The sequence below is a fragment of the Helicoverpa armigera genome, chromosome 16, assembly GCF_030705265.1.
Source record: "Helicoverpa armigera isolate CAAS_96S chromosome 16, ASM3070526v1, whole genome shotgun sequence".
NCBI lineage: Eukaryota > Metazoa > Arthropoda > Insecta > Lepidoptera > Noctuidae > Helicoverpa > Helicoverpa armigera.
This window is the reverse complement of record NC_087135.1, coordinates 1,620,993-1,641,494: the sequence shown is the minus strand read 5'-3', so window position 1 is coordinate 1,641,494 and position 20,502 is coordinate 1,620,993. Positions and strand designations below refer to the sequence as shown.

The 20,502-nt window shown below is 34.6% G+C and overlaps 1 protein-coding gene across 1 annotated transcript in view; it reads right to left on the bottom strand.

The window, feature by feature from the left end:
* LOC110369836 (connectin) overlaps window positions 1–20,502 on the bottom strand; it is a 79,023-nt gene that overhangs the window by 21,178 nt on the left and 37,343 nt on the right. Inside the window, exon 2 of the mRNA XM_021325404.3 lies at window positions 9,542–9,575. The gene's annotated coding sequence lies outside the window, so the exon portion shown is untranslated. The remainder of the gene's footprint in view (window positions 1–9,541; window positions 9,576–20,502) is intronic.

Here is a 20,502-nt window from a genome sequence, read left to right as displayed (position 1 = left end):
TCATCGTTGTTAGTGTGAAGTGTAATGGTGTCATTGATTCGGTAACTTTTCCTTAAAAAAGGACACCTTCGTCGTTCCTTTTGGATTCCAGATTTTCGTGTTATTTTTTCCCATCAGATCTAGTGGGTTGGTCAAGATTCAGTAACTCAGTCAAGATAAGAAGGATTTACGAACCACGTACCAATTGTTTGTTTTAACATAGCACTAAAATTTAATTTTTTCCTAAAGGTCTTGTAACATTTAAATGCCATGTCAAATTACATAAAGAAATAACAATCTCATTTAAATTGCAAACACAATTTCTCAAAGAAAATACTTGAATTTTGAAAAATATATTGTTACAAGTAGGTATCTATAATTGAAGTCTTTAATGTTAGTCTATTCAGATCAATTTGAGTTTCGCGATTGATTTTAACGAAATTGCGCTTACTTGAGTTATTCTTAGTAATTGGTGATTACATTATAAATGAAAATGTTATTTTAGTTCCAATTAACAGCACTTGAGTAGTTTTCAATTGTTTTTAATTTATATTTGATTGTACAGCTGCATGGGTCAATCGATCATAAGGTTAACACTTCTTGTGGTCGGTCCGTCGATAGGTGACTCTCTTAGGTCTTATCATATATATAGGTCTTGTCATGACGAATTCCTCCCTGTGTGAAAGGTACGGCTGTCATTCGGACATTTATGGCAGTCGTTACGGGTTTTTCAACAAGCCTTACCGTGGGACATCGGGTTGCCTAGGTAACTGGGTTGAGGAGGTCAAATAGCCAGTTAGTCCATGTAAAACACTGGTATTCAACCACATGCATGACTTAAAGCCAACCCCAACATAGTTGAGAAAAACCGGCCAAGTGCGAGTCGGACTCGTGCACGAAGGGTTCCGTAAATTACAGTTAAATCAACCTATCTCAAAAACTATAAGAGATACTTTGATCAAACCAAAAATCGTTGAAAGAGTTAATTAGCATGCATCACCTCTATTTTTTTTAGAATTTTATACCCCGTAGTTATAAAAATAGAGGGGGGGGGACATACTTTTTACGACTTTGAGAGCTGATATCTCAAAAACCGTTCACTTTAAGAAAAATGTTTTTTAGAAAACTTTATATCATTTTAAAAGACCTTTCCATTGATACCCCACACGGGTATGTACATCGAAAAAAAAAATTTCATCCCTCAGTTACATGTATGAGGGGCCCCACCCCCAATTCTTTTTTTTACTATTTAGTGTCATATTTTTGTAGCGGTTCATACAACACATATTCCCATCAAATTTCATCACTGTAGTACTTATAGTTTCCGAGTAAATCGGCTGTGACAGACGGACAGACGGACAGACGGACAGACGGACATGACGAAACTATAAGGGTTCCGTTTTTGCCATTTTGGCTACGGAACCCTAAAAAGTATACTTTTTGCAGGTCTATCTTTTACAAAAACTGATATTGTTCTCTTTGTAATATCTAATATGAATTTTTGAAAGAGTTCAATTATGCAAAATTTATTTGAGCAAGAAAATAATTTGTAATAACGTGGGTTGAGACGTGACCCATGTCAAATAGGCTGTCAATTTAATAAAACTGAAAAGAGTGAAACAAAGACTTTTATCGTGTACTCGAACAAAAATTATTATCTGGTATAACATGTAGCATAAAGAGATATGGAGAATAATATAAAAGGTTATCTATATTTAACATGTTTTCAGCCACCGAGACGATGTCTGAGTTAGATATAAATTCACAAAAGTCCATTCCATAAATTCGTTAAACCACAAAGGAATTATGAATATCAAATTAGCATTGAGATGTAACCCTAAAACTACGATATATTATTACTAGAAAGGAATTCGTACCTCTTATTCATATCGAAATCCGTGCAGTGGTTTGTGAATTTATCGCGATTAGATTACAGACAGACAATAAATTCTATTGATTCCGATATATTAGTTCCGATGATTGAAAAACACACAAAAAATATTCTAAACTACGTCTCCACATACATTGCAAGGCCTAGGAAACAGTCCCAAATTCGAGGGGACCGCCAGAACATCCCGTGGGGCCCATAGTTCGGCTTTACGAGGCTCTTTAAGTAACACAGGGAAATAGTTTCGTTTAGCTCGGTCAGGTTACTGGGTCCTCAGTGGTTTCACGTCGCTCTCCTTAGTTTTATGTTGCCCTGGTACTTTTTGAACGATGTTGCAGGTGAATAATTGAGTGGGCTGGCAAAATATGGGGTTTAGATACGTTTAGTTTTGGGTTTTATGGTGGGTATAAAATTGTTTGGTGGGGTTTGGAATTTAATTAAATATTAGTAACTTACTGACGCATGTAACGAGACGAAAGACGTCATCTTTCCAAATAGCATCTATTATGTATGAAATAAAGTAGCAAATAGTAAATACTTTATTATATCCCTATTAATATTGTCGTTAATTACATCTTAAACATTTTTACAATGAAAACACGAAAATATAATTGTATTTTTTGGAAAAAAATCTCAGTCTTTCAAACCTTGTTACCGTCTCGTTTCAATACAGTTTTATCTCGTTACTATATTTTTTATAAAAATCTTTGTAAAAAAACTAGAAGATTAAACTTTGAGGAGACGATAGCACCTCTCTAGTAATTAATTAAGTTTTCAAAGTACTTAGAGTTTCACTGGCCCTTATTAGTTTTGTTAAAATAAATATTATGAAAATGGCTTTCAGATTAATTACGGCTAAAACTAGGAATAGATTAAAAGCTGTCATTAAATTACAAGATGTTTTTTCTTGTTATTTATTTTATAATAATGAAAAATAAAAATGGAGATAGAAAGAAAGAAGTCACTTTAAATAATTGACTTGATAATTCTCAATACGATTTTTTCATACTTTAGAAGTTTCTATTATTTTTTTGAACGTTTTGTTTTATTTATTAAGCTTATCGTTTCTACAAATTCTACCAACCCTCTAACAAATCTCGGTACTCGAAATGCACTTAGGGATTATATCAATCAAACGTACGTACATACTACATACAGATAAGTGCTTTGGGCTTCCGATACCTTGGAAGTGCTTTTCGAAGGATTATTGAGAATCCATTCGTTGCACATTTGTGGTATTCACCATTTCACTTAAGTTCGGGTCTTTGAGGTAAATAAAGGTTTAACACTATTTATTTGGTTAGTTAAAAATTATAAAAATAAAAGAACTAAGTTTTAGAGTAACACCTACAAAATGGTACGCATAATTCCAAAATACGAGTACTAAGTTAAAAAAATACCTAGGTTAAACGAATTTCTCAAAATACCACTAGCGAGGTTATAAAACTCGCTGTATTTAAGCTGATAAATACTTAGGTAATCATCGATTTTCATACTTTGATATTTTTGAAATAATTGAGTTTGGTAAATTTTCGCTTCATATATTAAAATGTTTTGTAATTTTCTATGTTTATGACATGATACATATGCAAAACATTACAATTTGTTCACCTAACGTAGCGTGAAAACCCGTGTTTTCGCAACACTGCATTTCTTATCAAAGAATATTACCGTTTAAAAGCGCAATTAGGTAAGTGAAAACGTCAAGCGCACGAAAGGTAAAAAGCATAAGAATTATAAAATTCTTTGTTGAAAAACTATCGACATGCAAAAACGTTGTTTATTTCAGTTCTAGTAATTGCTAGGTACATTTTGTTTAAGAAAAACTCCCGGCTTTGTGTTGAAAATCACTTGTAAAGAGGCAATTATGTTCAAACGTGTATTAATAATTTTACGCTAAAACTGGAGTTTAAATTACACCGTGTCACGAGCTTTGGAATATAAAGTACATTATTATTGTAAATATCTTATTTTAAAGACCTTTACCATAGCGAGAGCCGTATTTATAAATCGTTCTCAATATGGCGCTTGGGAACAGTTTCAAACATTAATTAATAAATCAATTTTATACGAACGTACTTTAGTTCATTAAAAACTTTTGGGTCAGCGTTTTAGTCGTAAACGAAAAATAACTAGTTTGACGAAATTATAGACTTTGGCTGGATTATTTTTATTAATATTTTATTCAGTACTTTATCCATGGTTTAGAGGTCAGTTTGATAGTGAAATCATAATTTTTCAACTATAAAATTGATCTCTAAAATTTACAACTGCCTAGTAAAATGACGAGTACCTAATAGTTTACTACCCAACAATACCTGAAGTTTCATAACTATAACAACAAAGTAATTGATATGAATTTCTACGCAACTCGAAGTTACCTACAGGTATACATTTCACATCTCACGTGAACACCTGAACCTTGTAATAAACTCGTAACTTGCCCAACAGATATTGGCCAAGTAATTGTTCTACAGAGTAATCCTACCCTCTAGTTTGAAGCTTGAAATTCAACCTGCTTTACTACATACATACAATGTTGTAGTTACTGTAGAACAAGAAACTAAAATACTTTGTTTAGAAATTACATTTGTTTAACTAAGAACACTGCAAGATAAACTAGTAAAAACATAGATACAACAGTGTGTAAAATATAAAAAAGTAAATCAACATTATTTTTTAGGATCAGTTGAAAAACTTTTATATATCGAATTGCCAATCAACTTGAACATTATTTTTTATTTTATTTATTCAGATATAGAAAATATTGACCGTTGATATAGCCAATAAAGATTTACCTAAAACAAGGTTTCCGATAAAGTGTCAGTTAGTTATCCGAAAGGCCGCTTATAAGTTCTGTCAGATATTGCTACCCGAGACCTGTGAAACTAAAACTATAGTTTATCTGTCAGATAAGTCCCTGATACACTTCCAGAGACTTTATTGGTAACCGTTAAAACTAGCCATCTTTTAACTCAACATAAACATCACAAGTGTAGTGTAGGACGTCCTCAGGCACGGTGGAGTGATGACTTGCGCAAGACGGCTGGCAGGAGCTGGATGCGAGTAGCCGAAAATCGATCTCAGTGGCGTGCAATTGGAGAGGCCTATGTCCAGCAGTGGACTGCGATAGGCTGATGATGATGATGATGATGATGAAACATCACAAAAGCAAAAACACAAAACTACCGATAAACAACAAAAAATAAACAGCAACAACTATGCATTTGCAACAAGCATTAAATAAGCAATTGTTACTCTATTTTATTGAGGGCACGCGAATTCCAATGTTTATACTGCAGAAATAGTCCATCTGCCGCTAAAATAACCTGCGGATCAATTTGTATTCATTGAGTATTGTTTGCCTCGCTTTACACACCAAATGCGATGAAAACTTTGGTCTGGTATTAGTTTTCAATTTCCCGACTCATCTCGTTCGTGAATAAGAAGATCTCACGTGGTTTTGTGAGTGTGTGTTGGGGATTATTTTTTGTGTGCTGGTTTGGCTTTTTGTCTTTATATTGTTTTGGTTTAAAGGGTGAGAACATATTATAAAATTGACTTCAGTAAATTGATAGATATCTGGGGTGAAGGTGAAGCAGTGTGGAAACAACAACTACGTTATGTTATGTTGTAATTACATTCTTCTTTTCTTTCAGTAATTTCGTGACCTTAAAACATTAGTAGATTATATAAATCACTTAATTATTCTGTACATGGCTAATATTGCGATATTCCACTTATATTTACTCAGATATATTTTAAAAAGGGGTAGTGTAGGTACTGATGTATGGATGTTTCTTCATCTTTCACTCTTAAACTTTTGGATGGATTTTGATGAAAATCGCCAGTAATATAACAAACAAATCAGAGTAATATAATTACAACCTACTTTTATATGAAAATACTTCTCTCCTGACACAAGTAAAACTGCGAGTAAAAGCTAGTAAATGAACAAACTATTAAGGGTCTACTAATGTGGTAAGGATCGCACGACCGTCAACCACAGCGCGTTAGCAAGCTGATTTATACTAGTTACTTCTCAGTTTGAGTGGAGAAATTTACAGCCTGTTACAAAACTTCCTGGTTGCCTTTGTAACTATTTACTGTGGTGTATGACGTTGAAGTATTCGTTTGGGTGAATATGCTACGAAATAATAATGTATATTGAATATTTTATGCTGTGGGAATAGGTTTGGTATTTGAAAACGATTAAAATAAAAAATCGTACCGATTTTATGCCAGCTATGTATATACCTGTAACAGTCAGTCTGACAACCAGTCTTATCAAGAGGTATTGGGTTACCCGGGTAACTGGGTTGAGGAGGTCAGATAGGCAGTCGCTCTTTGTAAAACATCGGTACTCAGCTGCATCTGTTCCCTACATAGTTGGGAAACGGTTCGGGAGATGACAGAACTGTAGGTGTAGGCAAAACTGAATACAGTTGAACTTAAGATTTAACATTAGGGAATAAAGACATTAAATACCGAAATTAAAGTCCCTACCACCACTAAAAACTTGTTCTCTCATACATTTTCTAGCCCATTCTTGTCTAAACATTACCGTATCTCCTCAGCCAGTAATCGTGGCTCCCAGACAAGTGAAGATCAAAGCAATAAAGGCCATGTTTGCCCCGGGAAATGATATCCATTGTAACTTTACAATGTTTACGTACTGTAGACTTTGTGCTTTAGAACTTTAGACTTTAGAACGTTGTATTTTGTAGGGTTTTTGTGTGTTGGTTCTATTTTTTGTGAGACGTTTATTAGTAGTGATTCAGTTTTTTATTGGCTAAGTAATTGGTCCTTTAAAAGAAATAAACGTGATTGTGTGGTTTTGTGATTATTTTGTACTCGAATAACAAAACTGATGCTTTGAGGATTCGTATTTTCATGGCTTTGAAGAATTTAACCCTCTTCCATTTTTAATTTACCGACTTAACAAAAACATACGAATTGAAAACAAGAGATTTTTAGTTTTTTTCGTATGTAATTATTCTAAGAATATATTTATTATTGACAATTTTATTTCCACACCACTACATCCATTATATTAATTCCTAGACCTAAATCACACACACGCACACTCATACGCTTAATCTAACATATATATCAAGCACGTATATATAACAAAAGATTGTGTATGTCCTTGGTGAGATAGTGAACAACCGCGGTGAGATCCGGAGAGGAAGCGGTCCACATTTTGCCTCAGGATATTCGCTCCGGCTAACATCCCTAACACGACTTGCTTTACCGAAACCTTATTCTTTTAGCATTTAGCTGGTACGCTTTTGTTTTGACCTTTTGTTGGTATTAGTGAATTCAAAGTGATTCGATATGTAAAAGGTGTCAAAACACAACTTTATTGAACATAATATCTTTTTTTTACGACGGATTTCAATAGACAATCTACACTAGAAATACAATTTCCAGTGCAATTTATTAGCAAAACAATGGATAGATCGGTAACTGCAAAATGCAGCAAGTTAATTTGAGAATTCAATATGTCAGGAAGAGTATCATGTCATCGACCAATTATGAATAGCAAACAATGAGTACAACCCAAATAATAGCCCCAATAACGCAAGGCCCAATAACCTTATTTCCACTAAAAGATTCCTATCAAGAAAACCGGTAACATCCGCTTTAACCATTTATACCCTTGGTTGTTTGAACAAAATTAACATGAACCGCCCATAAAAGTGTAATTGAATTCCAATCGTATAACAGACGACTGTTTACAGACCAACATTCGAATGGAAACACCAAACAAACCATAAAATAAATTTATGTCAACCTATCAAAATCGATATGTACTTACGTACAAATAATATGTAAGTAGTTTGTGGGCTAAACCCTAATAAATAAACATGAAGGTTGTATGGTTGTGTATAGGGAGGCAGGCGATGAAATATGGAGCTAGGATTCTTTGGTTTAGTTAGTAGGCGTTTGGAACATTCTAGGTACTGTAACTAAGTCTTGATATATTATATTTTGTAGATTTCTTAGTAGCATTGGTTTTGGTGGGTTTAACTGGTAATGCCCATATTATAATTACAATATGGCCTAAAAATACTGAACTTTATGACAAAACTGAAAAAATAAATAAAATGACAGTCGATTTATACACATACAGCCTTACTTATAAAATAATAAGTTATACTTAAGAGATGTTTAAGAAAAAATCTTACTTATAAACGTGGCTGAAAAAAATCATTTTCTTAGCAATGTCTTAAATGAGCTGTCAAATTAAGTAGCCTCACACCCTTGTTTAACCCGCTAATTATCAAAATGGCTGGATTCTTACCAGCTGATTTTTCATTTCCGGTTTATTGACAGCTCAACTTTTTAATTTTATATTTTACGGATGCCATTGTTGCCATTACACAACGTTTTGATGACAAATATTTTTTTAAGCTACCAACATTCCGGTAGTGTTGAGAAATTAGTATGTTTTTATGTCATTATCTGTTCATTACTTAAGACATGCTTAAGCAACGTTTATAGGTCAAAATAATTTAATCACTACTTAACGCTTTAAGTAGTAATTACTTAAAACAATGCTTAGAAGATGATTTGTTGATTTTTATAAGTAAGGCTGTGAGCTTCGTTGTGATTTTGATCTTAAACGAGCCGAGTAACATTACGAAAATTTCGATAATTAATTGACCCAAATCTTTACCTTAAAACATTAAAATTCAATGAGCACCATGACCCTTTATCAAGCCACAACTCAGACACGATAACCAAATTTATTCGAGAAAATTCTTCGACATCAGGAGTCGTCATAAAAATGTGTGTCACGAACGAAAAAAGTCGAGTCGAGCAGTATTGGTGTTGGATGGCTTCCAAAATCAGAAGGTTTGAACGTTGCCCGTTCAGCCGAAATCAATTTTATATTAGAAACTGCTATTACTGTGGCAGATAATATGTTGTACGTGGTAGATGTTACTGAGTAATACTGAGTCAATGTAATTGTTTGATTTGAGGATGTGAGCTGGGTATTTTAGGGTGCCTGAGGTTGGAAATTTTTATGAAGCTGATTTTTGGGTAATCGGGCAGTGGATTGCATGTATGATGGTATAGGTAATTGCAGCTACGAAATAATATTTTGATGGAAAGGTTTTTGTTGAAAATTGAAGCAGAAAATTACCTATTTTTTGTAATGTACAAATTCTCAGAACTCGTCTAGTTTGTGGTGTGTACCTATATAATAATTACTAGAATTATTTTAATTTAAATAAATAACTTTTTACAATAACTTAATAATAAATATATATACAACATACAACTAACTTATTACCTAATATATACACTTACTATAAATAAAAATATTAAAAAAACTGCATCAAAAAACTCCTCATCGGTGCCCACCGGGAGTGTACCCAAGAGGCTGGCAGCATTGCCACGTTGGATGGCAATGCTTACTTTTTGGCCAAAATGAAAACCAGCCCTTGGGTCACCTGAAGTGTCAGCAAGTCGCTTAGCGATATCCTTATATAGGAGATGAGCACTTGGACCCCACGGCCCGAGGGTTTCAACCCCAAACGGCTCAAAGGTATAGTTACCCACCAGGGTACTATATTTGCGCCGTTTGAGGTCCTCTGCAGCCGCAGCAGCGGAAAGCACATCGCGCCAAAAAAAATTAAATAAACATTGATTTAAAACTCTTACCTATTTAATATTCCGTCCGCTCAAGGTACAAAACCTGCAAACAAAAAACAAAATAAACTTTAATACTTCCATAAAAACTAAATTATTGCTTTTAATTTAAAACAGTTTGCAGCATACAAAAAGTATTTTACTTTTTATTTAACATAACTGACATTTTATTACAGGCAGCTGTGCATCGTTTAAACTGTGTATATTATATTTTCTCAGAATTCTGGATTTTTCTCAGGATTTAAACCGAGTTTAACATCAAAGGCTGTCAGGCCGGCAGGTGAACTGGCAGTTGCAAAATAAAATCCTGGACAAAAGGAATTGTTTTTAACCTGAAACATTTCCTGGTACGAAACGTAATAATCATGTATTTAAATACATTAAATACGTAAAGTAAAATTATTTATGATAATACAATGTTGATTATAATATGATTGAATTCCAAGAAACTTCGGAGAGGTATTCATTCTTACTTTAACAATGTATAAGGGAATTGTTTAAGCTTAAACAAAAGAATTGTTATGATGTTATGACTTGATATTCTCAATCATCTATACATATAATAAAATGATAGGAAAGTCAAAACTGTACATTGAATATTTTTTTAAAAGAATACTTGGGGGGTGATCTATTATCGATTCTGAACCCAAATATATAGTTTTTAGAATTTTTGTCTGTTTGTCTGTTTGTCTGTTTGTCTGTATGTCTGTTTGTCTGTTTGTCTGTATGTTTGGTCTCACTGAACTCGAAAAGTACTGCATAGATTTAAATCAAATTTTGCATGAATATTACCTGGGGGCCGGTTCAACATATAGGATATATATTATCACGCTATCACCTACGGGGGATGAGCAATGAACGATAATTTCTGTTAACGTTTCTGCAACAGCGGGTGCAATAATGACACATATTTGAATGTTGAACTTTGTAAGTTTATCGGCCTATTATCAATCTTTACATAGAAAATAACGCTTTTATAAGTAACTTGAGCAAAAAACTGAATTTAAAGAAATGATATCCAAAAATTATAGATGAAGAAAATCATGCAGAAACAGATGTGCCATAAAACTGGTAGTAGGTAAAATATCAATGAAAACAGACTTCACTTTGTCATGGTATGTTCTTACTTTCAAGAAAAAAATATATGACAACGTGTGTATTTTGCTACTATAAAAACACTACAAGAAATATCAGCGCATCATCAGGGACATTTTTATAATTCTTTCACCATTAGAAAGCTACATTATCTGCGAGTAACATAGGGTATATTTTATCCCGGTGCGGGCAGCAGTTCCCATGGGAAGCGGCACCCACATCCCGAAGAAATTATGAACTTCCCCACATTCTTAAAAACTCTACATATGTTGTTCTGACATAATATAAGCTATACCTCTCATAAACATGAATATCCATTCATTTCATCCAATAACAAACATGCATCACACTTTATTATAATTATTATAAAAAAAAACATTGTAATTAATATTCAAACATCCTTAAAAATAAGTTCCTGGTTTTAATACACTTTTTGAGTAATGAAGAATGTAGGCAAAATACGACCGAAAACACTGTGTCACTTCTAAAATTAACATCAATGGTTATAACTACCTGTCACAATACGTCAACAAGATGTCAACAGAAGACAAGAGTTCGTTCGTTCTGAAAACGTACAAATTACGCGTCGCAGGCCAGAGACATACTTGCTTTCAACTTCTGATCACAAATCATCGAGCTAAGAATTATATCACAAATACACCATTCACAATTACGAACAGTCACAGTCACACGTTTATATCATTTATATTATTCAGTTACAAAGACAGAATTACTATCAAACGTGTTTTCGCTAAATGTTCTATTAGTTTTTGCAAACATACATTCCCAACTCTGATCTCATGGAGGTGGCGCCCGGGTGTCACCACTGTGCGGACTATGCGACCTATCGCACCCGGCCCCGGTTTAAACCATGATCTGGAGCAAGAAGAAATGGGATGACAAAGAATGAGGCGGCGGAGCGACTGAAAATTCCCAACTCTCATTACAGCCACTGCGGTTAGACACCACGAAAGCCGGATGTCGAGAGACGACTCCCGGCCACCGTAGGCATGAGCGATTAGTTTTGAGTGGGTCATCGACCTTCCGGCTTCTGGGAAACCCGTCATTTCATACGCCCCTCAAGGAGATTCAGCAAACCCCTGGTTGGGCCAAAGCCTGACACTCCCTCATGCTGCTCAAACTGATGGCTGAGAATTACGTGACTTTCCAGGATGCCATGCAACGTGTTGCAAATGCCCAGGCCTTTGGGAGCTTGGTAATCCTTTTCTCCACCTTAACTTGAGTTTTGTGGTACATGAACAAATTAGAATAGTAATGAATTAGGTCATCTTCATCACGTATTTACCAACTCTTAATGTTCATCATGCACACCCGCTTCTCTTACTTTATTGAAGGATCACTAAAATTGTTTCAGTTAGTTTAACTACGCTACTATAGCCCGTTGTCAAACCTTTTAATATCAATTCTGTAGAAGTGTGAATATCGAATGTGTAATATATCGAATTTCAGTTTGTGCATTGCACAAAAACCAACGTTATGATTTTCGAGAAGTCAAAAGAGTCGGCCTGCTAAGAATTATATTCATCGTTGGTTAATTGAATACATTTTCAGAAACCACAATAACAGTAGGAACCAAAGCGAATGATCGCTTCATAGAGCTCTGATTTTCTCGAGGCGATCAAGTCAGTTCTGGTCTGTTTGCTCATCAGATCTTTGAAAGCGGTTCGATGATAATATACTGTTGTCCTGTTTACCTACGTGTGACACATAATATGGTATTTAAACGTCCTCCGCAAGAGAGCGAACGTTTGTGCTATTTATATAGACGAAATTTTACCGTTGTGCAGTAGTGACGCACAGTATACACAGCACTTATGTTTCTTCTGATCTGCTGGCTCCACCAAGAAATGACAAATTGCGAGCGTACATTTTGAAAATCTTGGAAGAACTGCAGGTTTCAAGTGCCAACACACGAATTGGACTTACTCTCTCGGACGTATACTTTACCTGATCGTGAACTAATGCAAACATTTCGGTGGAATTCCAACATAACATAATGAGTGAGTGCACAGAAAATCCCCGAAATACAAGTAGTGAAACTATGCGCTTGCCTGATGACTCAGTCATCATCCACCCAGCTATTCCTCAAAAAATTAATGTGGGTGTTGGCTTCCAGTCAAACCGAATCTTTTTGAGTACCAATGTTTACTTGGAGTGCCTATCTGATCTCTTCAACCCAGTGAACTAGACACCGCGTTATCCATGTTAAGTAAAACTGTTTGACAGACTTTCTGGCTCCTGAGTTGTCGCAACTGCTGCAGAAAATGTACAAATGACAACTTTGTCAGACCTTTGTTTTCTGTGAGAATTACGTAATAATTTTCCAAATCGGTTGACTAGATCCAGAGATTTCCACAACGTCACAAACGTTGTTTAGATAAATAGTCACAAATCGTCGACACCACCTTGATTGATCAACCCGTGCTGCTGCTAAGTGGTAATCCTAATTATACTGTTATGTAAAAGAATACACCTACGCTACGGCATAAGTAGTATTTTGACAATTCCAAATTGCCCACGCAGACGAAGTCGCGGGCAACAGCTAGTAATACAAATAAAGTTTCTACTCGGAAATTGACATGTAAGAACGGCCCTAATTACACACACATACATATTTGAATATGATTTTTGATATCTTCTAAGGTTGTTCACGATACAGAGTATGCGAATGAATTACTGTTACATTTGTAAGCTTAGTTTATATACAGGCAGCGGCTAGTACAACAACATTCATTTTAGGAATAAACCATCCTTTGTCCTCCCTAATTTATAAACATCACAGATAAAAACGAGCCAACTGCCTCAACGTTAGACAATCCAAACCAATTTATGCGGAACCACGAAAAAACCGCCAATCAATGAATAAGTAATCACTCAAGCCACAAACTCCAAATTTAGTGTAAAAACCACATCTACAGACAAACCGTCATAAAATACCTTTCACAATTCACCAAAGAACTTACTTGAAGGGTAGGTTTAAAAAAAAAACCGGCCAAGTGCGAGTCGGAATCGCACACGAAGGGTTCCGTACCATCCATACTAATATTCTATATATATTTATCGATATCGAGCAAAAATGAGCAAAAAAATCACGTTTCTTGTATGGAAGCCCTCCGAAATATTTATTATATTCTTGTTTTCAGTATTTGTTGTATTAACGGCAACAGAAATACATCATCTGTGAAAATTTCAACTCTCTAACTATCATGGTTCATGAGAAAAAAACCTGATGACAGACGAACGGACGGACAGAGGAGCGAAAACAATAGGGTCCCGTTTTACTCTTTGGGTACGGAACCCAAAAGATTGCTAAAAGCGCTTATAAATTTTTCAGTCGGCTATGGCTCATTGTGATTCACAATAACCCATCTCTGTTATATGAGGAACGCCTAAATATCCCTCGGGAGGAGTGAACATGTTGTTTTGACTGAGGTATAAAATATTGTACGAGGATGTGGTAGTTTCTAGATGTGGCTAGGTTCAGTTTTGTAGGCCTAATCGGAGTATTTATATTTTTTTACGAACAAAATTGATTATTGGATTTTGTTGTTCTGGTGGAAAATATTAATGTTGAGATTGTGTCAAAATAGTAAATAGGTTGTATGTATGTAATGACAGGGCACGTATTTTCGTGCAACAATTATCCAAAAGTCGTGTTATTAATAAAAAAAATGTGAATAAATTTTTTGCCACATTTTCTCAAACTCGGATGAAGGAAAAAGTTAATCGTGATATAAAAGAGGCATTAATTATTAGTACATCGAATATTTATATTTTAAATGAAACAGTGTTTTCTTAACGTCTTACGTACTTTTTACAGCATACGTATTTTTTAGCTTTGACGCGATCTTGACCCTTAAAAATTACCCTTTCCATTTTTCCTCTCCATCTTTGTAGGACATCACGAATAATAACATGTTTTACACCCGCCGTAAGATTTCCAACAGGGGATGATAGAGGGCAATGTCTTTATGTACTTCGTAAATGTTGCATCCCCATATTGAAAATTACTGAGGGTAGCTTGATGTTTTAGGCCGATTATTATTTTATAGGACGGTAGTCTGATTTATTTTTTTGGGGTCTTTGTTTTATGGGCTAAATGATATTTTAAACAATGGAAGTACGGAGTCACATTCAATTGTTTTAAGTAAGTTTAGTGTCAAGTAAGCATATTTTGTTATTGAATTCAATTAATTCAACTCTATAGGAAAACTTTTACATACGATTGTTTTTAATATACGAGAATAGTTATTTAAAGTTGTTTTTGACCCAGTAGGAGCACTTTTATGACCAAGACTCAGATTTTCCACCTACAAAAAGTAGTCATTATCATTTGACCTAATCGAGTCTTACAAAACCATTAGATATTAGTAGCTAATACCTACTTCATATCCGCTAACGAAGAAGAGTAAACGCATTTACCCATACTGCGCAATCTCCTAGTACTAGTATATTACTTCCACTAAACTATTTACCATCCCGCATCCACAAGTTAAACCTAGAACTCCATCAATCACTAACTCATCTAATCTCACACTAGTACAAACTTGCCTAATTACTAAAACACATATACAGTTCATTATTAATCTGAACCATTTATACGCAAAATTTCCTCATAAATATGATTTATTAAGCACATATTTAGACCAAAACGCTTCGGTCGTTTCAAAGCCTTTCTGTCTATTAGAAATATTTTCGACCATAACACTGGTGCAAACAATTTAAGACTCTATTTACACGGGAATAAATCCTACTTTTGCTTGTTTGGTCGTTTTGATGCGTGGTATGTAAGCTTAGCTAGGGTAACCACAATATTATGTTGCTAAAATTGGATTTTCGATGTTTTGAAACCTGTGAATGTTAAGTTTGGTTGATATAATGCAATAATGGTGTTCGTGATTAGCTACCAATTAACATTAATTGATGATTGAAATATTCAATGTAATTAGCCGGTTCGATTTTGGTTGAGTTGGTTGCTAAGTGACATTTCTATTTGAGTTGTGCTATTATTATTATTAATTTGTAAAATACTGAAATAATTATTTAATTTTGTAAATAATACCTAATTTATTTTGAGCTGAACATTGACGCATTTAATTCTTTCTTTCTAATTGAGGATATCACATTAACACTTTTATTCCAGTTTTGTTTACGCAAATGAACTAAGCTTTTTATAAAAAAAATATAATTTGCTCTGCATTATAACTTTAGATATTAACAAAATCTCTATTTAGAAATCAATACATTAAAACAGCTGTGCTTGAATATTACTCAAAACAATCCTTTATCCATCCTATGGTCATATGAATTCAGATCCGATATTGAAATAGAAATTAATGTATTGTATGAAATCGGACTACGCTGTGGCTACGATGTAGGCGTAGCTGCTACGCTTGCTACGAGTTCGTAGCCGATTATAGGTTGGATCCGTCGCCGTTTTTGGATTTACCTCACACTAAAAGCTGTTACCAATTTGAATCCCATTATATTCAATTCAATATTATCTGAATATATTGTTTTGTTTACTAATAATAGAAGAAACATTATATTATAAAAATCAAGTACATGCTACTAAAGGGATTAAAAAAAATAAATTCAACAAAGATACCTAAAGAAATGTCAGTCCTTAAAATCGACTGCTAAATTCTTTTTAAAAGAGCTCAAACGAACACAGTACAACCAAATGAGCTCCATAATAGTACAAAAGACAGTTAAGTACAACACAATGGTACTAAAAAGTGCCATTTTGTATCGCAGGCAGCTGATACCCTACTTTTAGTCAAAGTACCTAATCAGCATACAAATGTTCTTATAAACCTGTATAAGTTTACTTTCTATTAGTTTCACTACATTTAAAAGTAGAATAAAAACGTTTTTTTGGGGTATTCGTCCGAGTTGGCGTGCCAAGAGATTTTGTTGAGGTGTTACTCGCCAAGTTTCGTTGCTGATGCCAGCAGTTTAGTTAAAATTACGGAATAACGAATGATGAGCGGATATGCCATAATGAAGGTAGGTCAGGCGCCTTTTTCTAGGTCAAATTAATCAGTAATGAGTGAACGCCTCGTAGGCGTTCAGGATCTTTGAGACATCTGTCAACGATTTTTTGATACTACAAAAAATGGTTGGGTCCAAAGAAGGCACATAAGGGCCAGAACAGTAACGTTCCTCGACCCCCGCACACCCGCATTTTAGCGCGATATTTTCTTAGGCGATTTTCCATTATGTCACCTTTTTTTAGCCATGGCAAAAATCATCAAATGTCCTCCCGCGGTGGGTTAGCAGCGGTGAGGGAGTGTCAGACTTTTACTGACTAAAAATCCATCGTGTTCCTTCGTAGGCCTTTTATGTACCAGCACTGCGGTAACCCCGAAGCCCTCCGTTATGGTACCTCCGCTAGTCATTTCGTTCTCCATGGTTAAAACGTAAATACAATGTTGTGTGTCGGTCTGTCGAACGTGACCACGATTTTTGCATACAAAAGCGATACGATCTCGATACTCTTTTGTCATGTCGGGAATTGTAGTGTAAAGACTCTTGAAGAGGATAGCTTGAAGCTTGTTGATAATTTTTGGAACGAATTTTCCTCGCAAGATTTTGTTATGTAGGAGTTAAAAAAATCTTATTTCAGTTATTTTTTTTAAACCGTTTACTCATGAGTTATTCTGTGTTTTATTGTTATTTTAATTAATTGATTACCCTGCGTTTTTTCAGGGTTGACGACCTAGACCCATTGGAACACACTAATTTAACGTGAAACGTATCAATGCACAATTTAAAGCACAGTCAGAGTCAATAAAGTAAGAATAAAATCCTTGTAACAATATTTTCAACCTTGAAAATTTATGTTTATGTAAGTGGAGATCAAAGGGGGAGGCCTATGTTCAGCAGTGGACGTCCTATGGCTGAGATGATGATGATAATGAAGTTTTTAACAATCAACACAAGATACACTACTCATTTTTCAGCAACCAACCAAAATATTTCAAAAAACCTCTTCCTTAGAATTACCTCTATCCTACCAACTCCAACATAGTACCTTCATCCGAACCAACAATGTCTGTTCTCCCTAGTTACTCAAGTAAATGTAAACACACATACTTACCTTACATTGTCTCATGGAGTGGCAATTTGGCGAATTAAATTTTGATACGGTCGTCGTAAAATGTACTGACAGGTAGGTTTATATATGGATCGGTTACAATTTGAGTGACTTGAACTGTGAATAATGGTTTTGGTTGTCTAATAGAAGATCTAGATAGACGTGATTTGAAGTGTTACATTGTATTTTAAGTATTAGCATGATCATATCGGCGAAATTTCATCGAAATTGATCGAGAAAAAAAATGTGTACGCGTCAGCGCTAGTCTATTATATTGCTAGCAGTCGCACACAAACTTTGACTTTGTCATTTTCTGGACTTTAAAAAAAAGTTCGTACCCCATTTGTTACTGCACATTATTGCGTGTTTTTTTTCATAAATCATTAGGTATTTAGAAAGTCGATTGAAATGAAAATTTATGTTTACAGCCAGTTTCTTCATCAAAAGTAAAAGCCAAAGTAAAAGTCAAAGTAATGTCTAAAGTAAAAGTAACGGTCAAATTCATTTTTTCTATTAGTTTTGCTATCACTTTAGCCTTGAAAAAACGAATTTGACCGTTACTTTTACTTTAGATATTACTTTGACTTTTACTTTTGATGAAGAAACTGGCCGTTAGTTAGGAGGAACCCGTTTAAGAATACCGGTCTTGTTGACCACTGAATCCTAAAACCATGCCTATTCTTACCCGGCCTTCATTATACCTGTATGGCCAATAATTTTACGTAAAACTACCTTTCTTACCTACCTCTCAATAGCCTTTTGGCCTTTATCAGTAAATAACGGAGTAATTACCGTAGTAAAATATGTGGTATCCAAGCTACCAAAAAAAGGAACAACCAACATACCTTGACCTCCACATTCCTTTATTGCAAACTTAATTCTAACATGTGTTATGTGTCTTCAGATAATGGTCGAGTAACTAGATCGGTTACCAACCCCCACTGTTTGGTTTATGATAGCGAAATTTCTTTTTTAGTGTAACAACGTTTTATTCGTAAAAATATATATTTTCTCTTTAGGATAAGAATGGGATTTTTATTGCATGGAAATTGGTAGAACTGTAGCGGACGGAAAGGTTTACAAAAGGAATATACTGCATGGGAGTGATACGCGTATTCAATAGAAATTCGGAAAAATATCGCGGTCCAATGGTACCGGGAAGAGAATTATTGTAATACCGAGATACACGCAGTTACGTAGAAAGTAAAATGCTACAGAGTATTATTATATTGTAGTATCATGGAGTATCATATAATTTATTTATTTGTTTGATTTACACGACTTCATAAGTCACCGTAAATAACGTAGCTCACCCTTAATATTTCGAAAATTTGCTCAGCAGGTCCAGAAATTACTCCCTAAAAAATACAACCCTACATACTGACAAACTTTACCTTTTTATAATATTAGTATTATATAAATTCTGACATCTATAGAAACCACAAACCATAATGATACCTACATAACTATAATCCGAAAATGGGTCTCTGAAACTGTCTTACATTTCAGAACTAAGGAAATATCGCCCTTATTAACACTATTCTCTATACACCTACCCACGGAGTAAGGAACGATGAGCAAAGATGATATAATGTAGGTAGGTCAGGCGCCTTCTTCTAGGTCAAATACGTAAGGTTGGCATGACCAAACCGATCAGTTACGAGAGAACTACCGAAGCGTTTGGGTTCCTTGATACACCTGTCAACGATTTTAGTATTACAAAAAAAAAAGGTTCCAAAGAGGGCGCGGCAGGTCGAAGACAGTAACGTGCTTCATACCCTGAGCATACGCATTTTGGCGTGCTACTTTCTTAGGAGATTGTCCGTTATGGCATCTCCACTAGTCATTTTGTTCTCCATGACACCTACCCTTTCTTTAAAAGTTCTGCCCGAGTCCATGTTCTTACATTCTAAGTTACTTACCCTTAAGGAAAAGAGGGTGATAAATCTTCCATATAAATGTAGCTATATCATAATTATTTATTACATAAGTCTTAATGTACGGCTAGTTCCTGTGTATTAATGGATTTTTGATCCACCAGGGATATTGTACTACTAGATTTACTGAGGAAGATTAAAATTTTTGCGGCGTAACCACAAATCGCAGGTTTAAAGTTCTATAATCCAACTTATATAGTAAGTTTTATGTTTGGATATTTGTCCATCTTTCAGGCAAAAACGACGAAACGGATTTTGGTAAAACTTAACAGTAACATAGCTTTATATCAAAACAATATTTTTATCCATGTGTGGCGAAGTACTTCCTTTGGGATGCGGGTAGAAATTAGCATCTATATAATCAAACAAGTCTCTAAAACAAATCTTTCAAGGGACATGTGACTAAATACATAGGAACTCACTTAATTACGAACTTTCAAAGGTATATCGGCAAGCCATGTGTAAAAACCACTGGGAACATGTTACGCAATGGTAATATAGCTATATTTATAGTCGTAGATAGTTAGTTGTACGGAACCCGCAATGTATTAGGGCGACTTGTGAGATGAATCTGTGTAGAGTTATTAAGCTGTAGATGTGGTATAGTTAATAGTTTTGGTTATATTTTCGGAGATTAAGTTTAAACGGTCTATGTTCTATACTGAAAAAGTTGGTCAAGGCAAAGCACATTTTTTTTTGTATGAACTGTAAATATTTGCTGAAATAGAGTCGTGCTGACTTTCTTGGATCAAATAATTGGATCCTTTTTTTTCTTGAATTTACTTTTAAGGTCAACCTGTGTTTAAATCTCACTGCATATA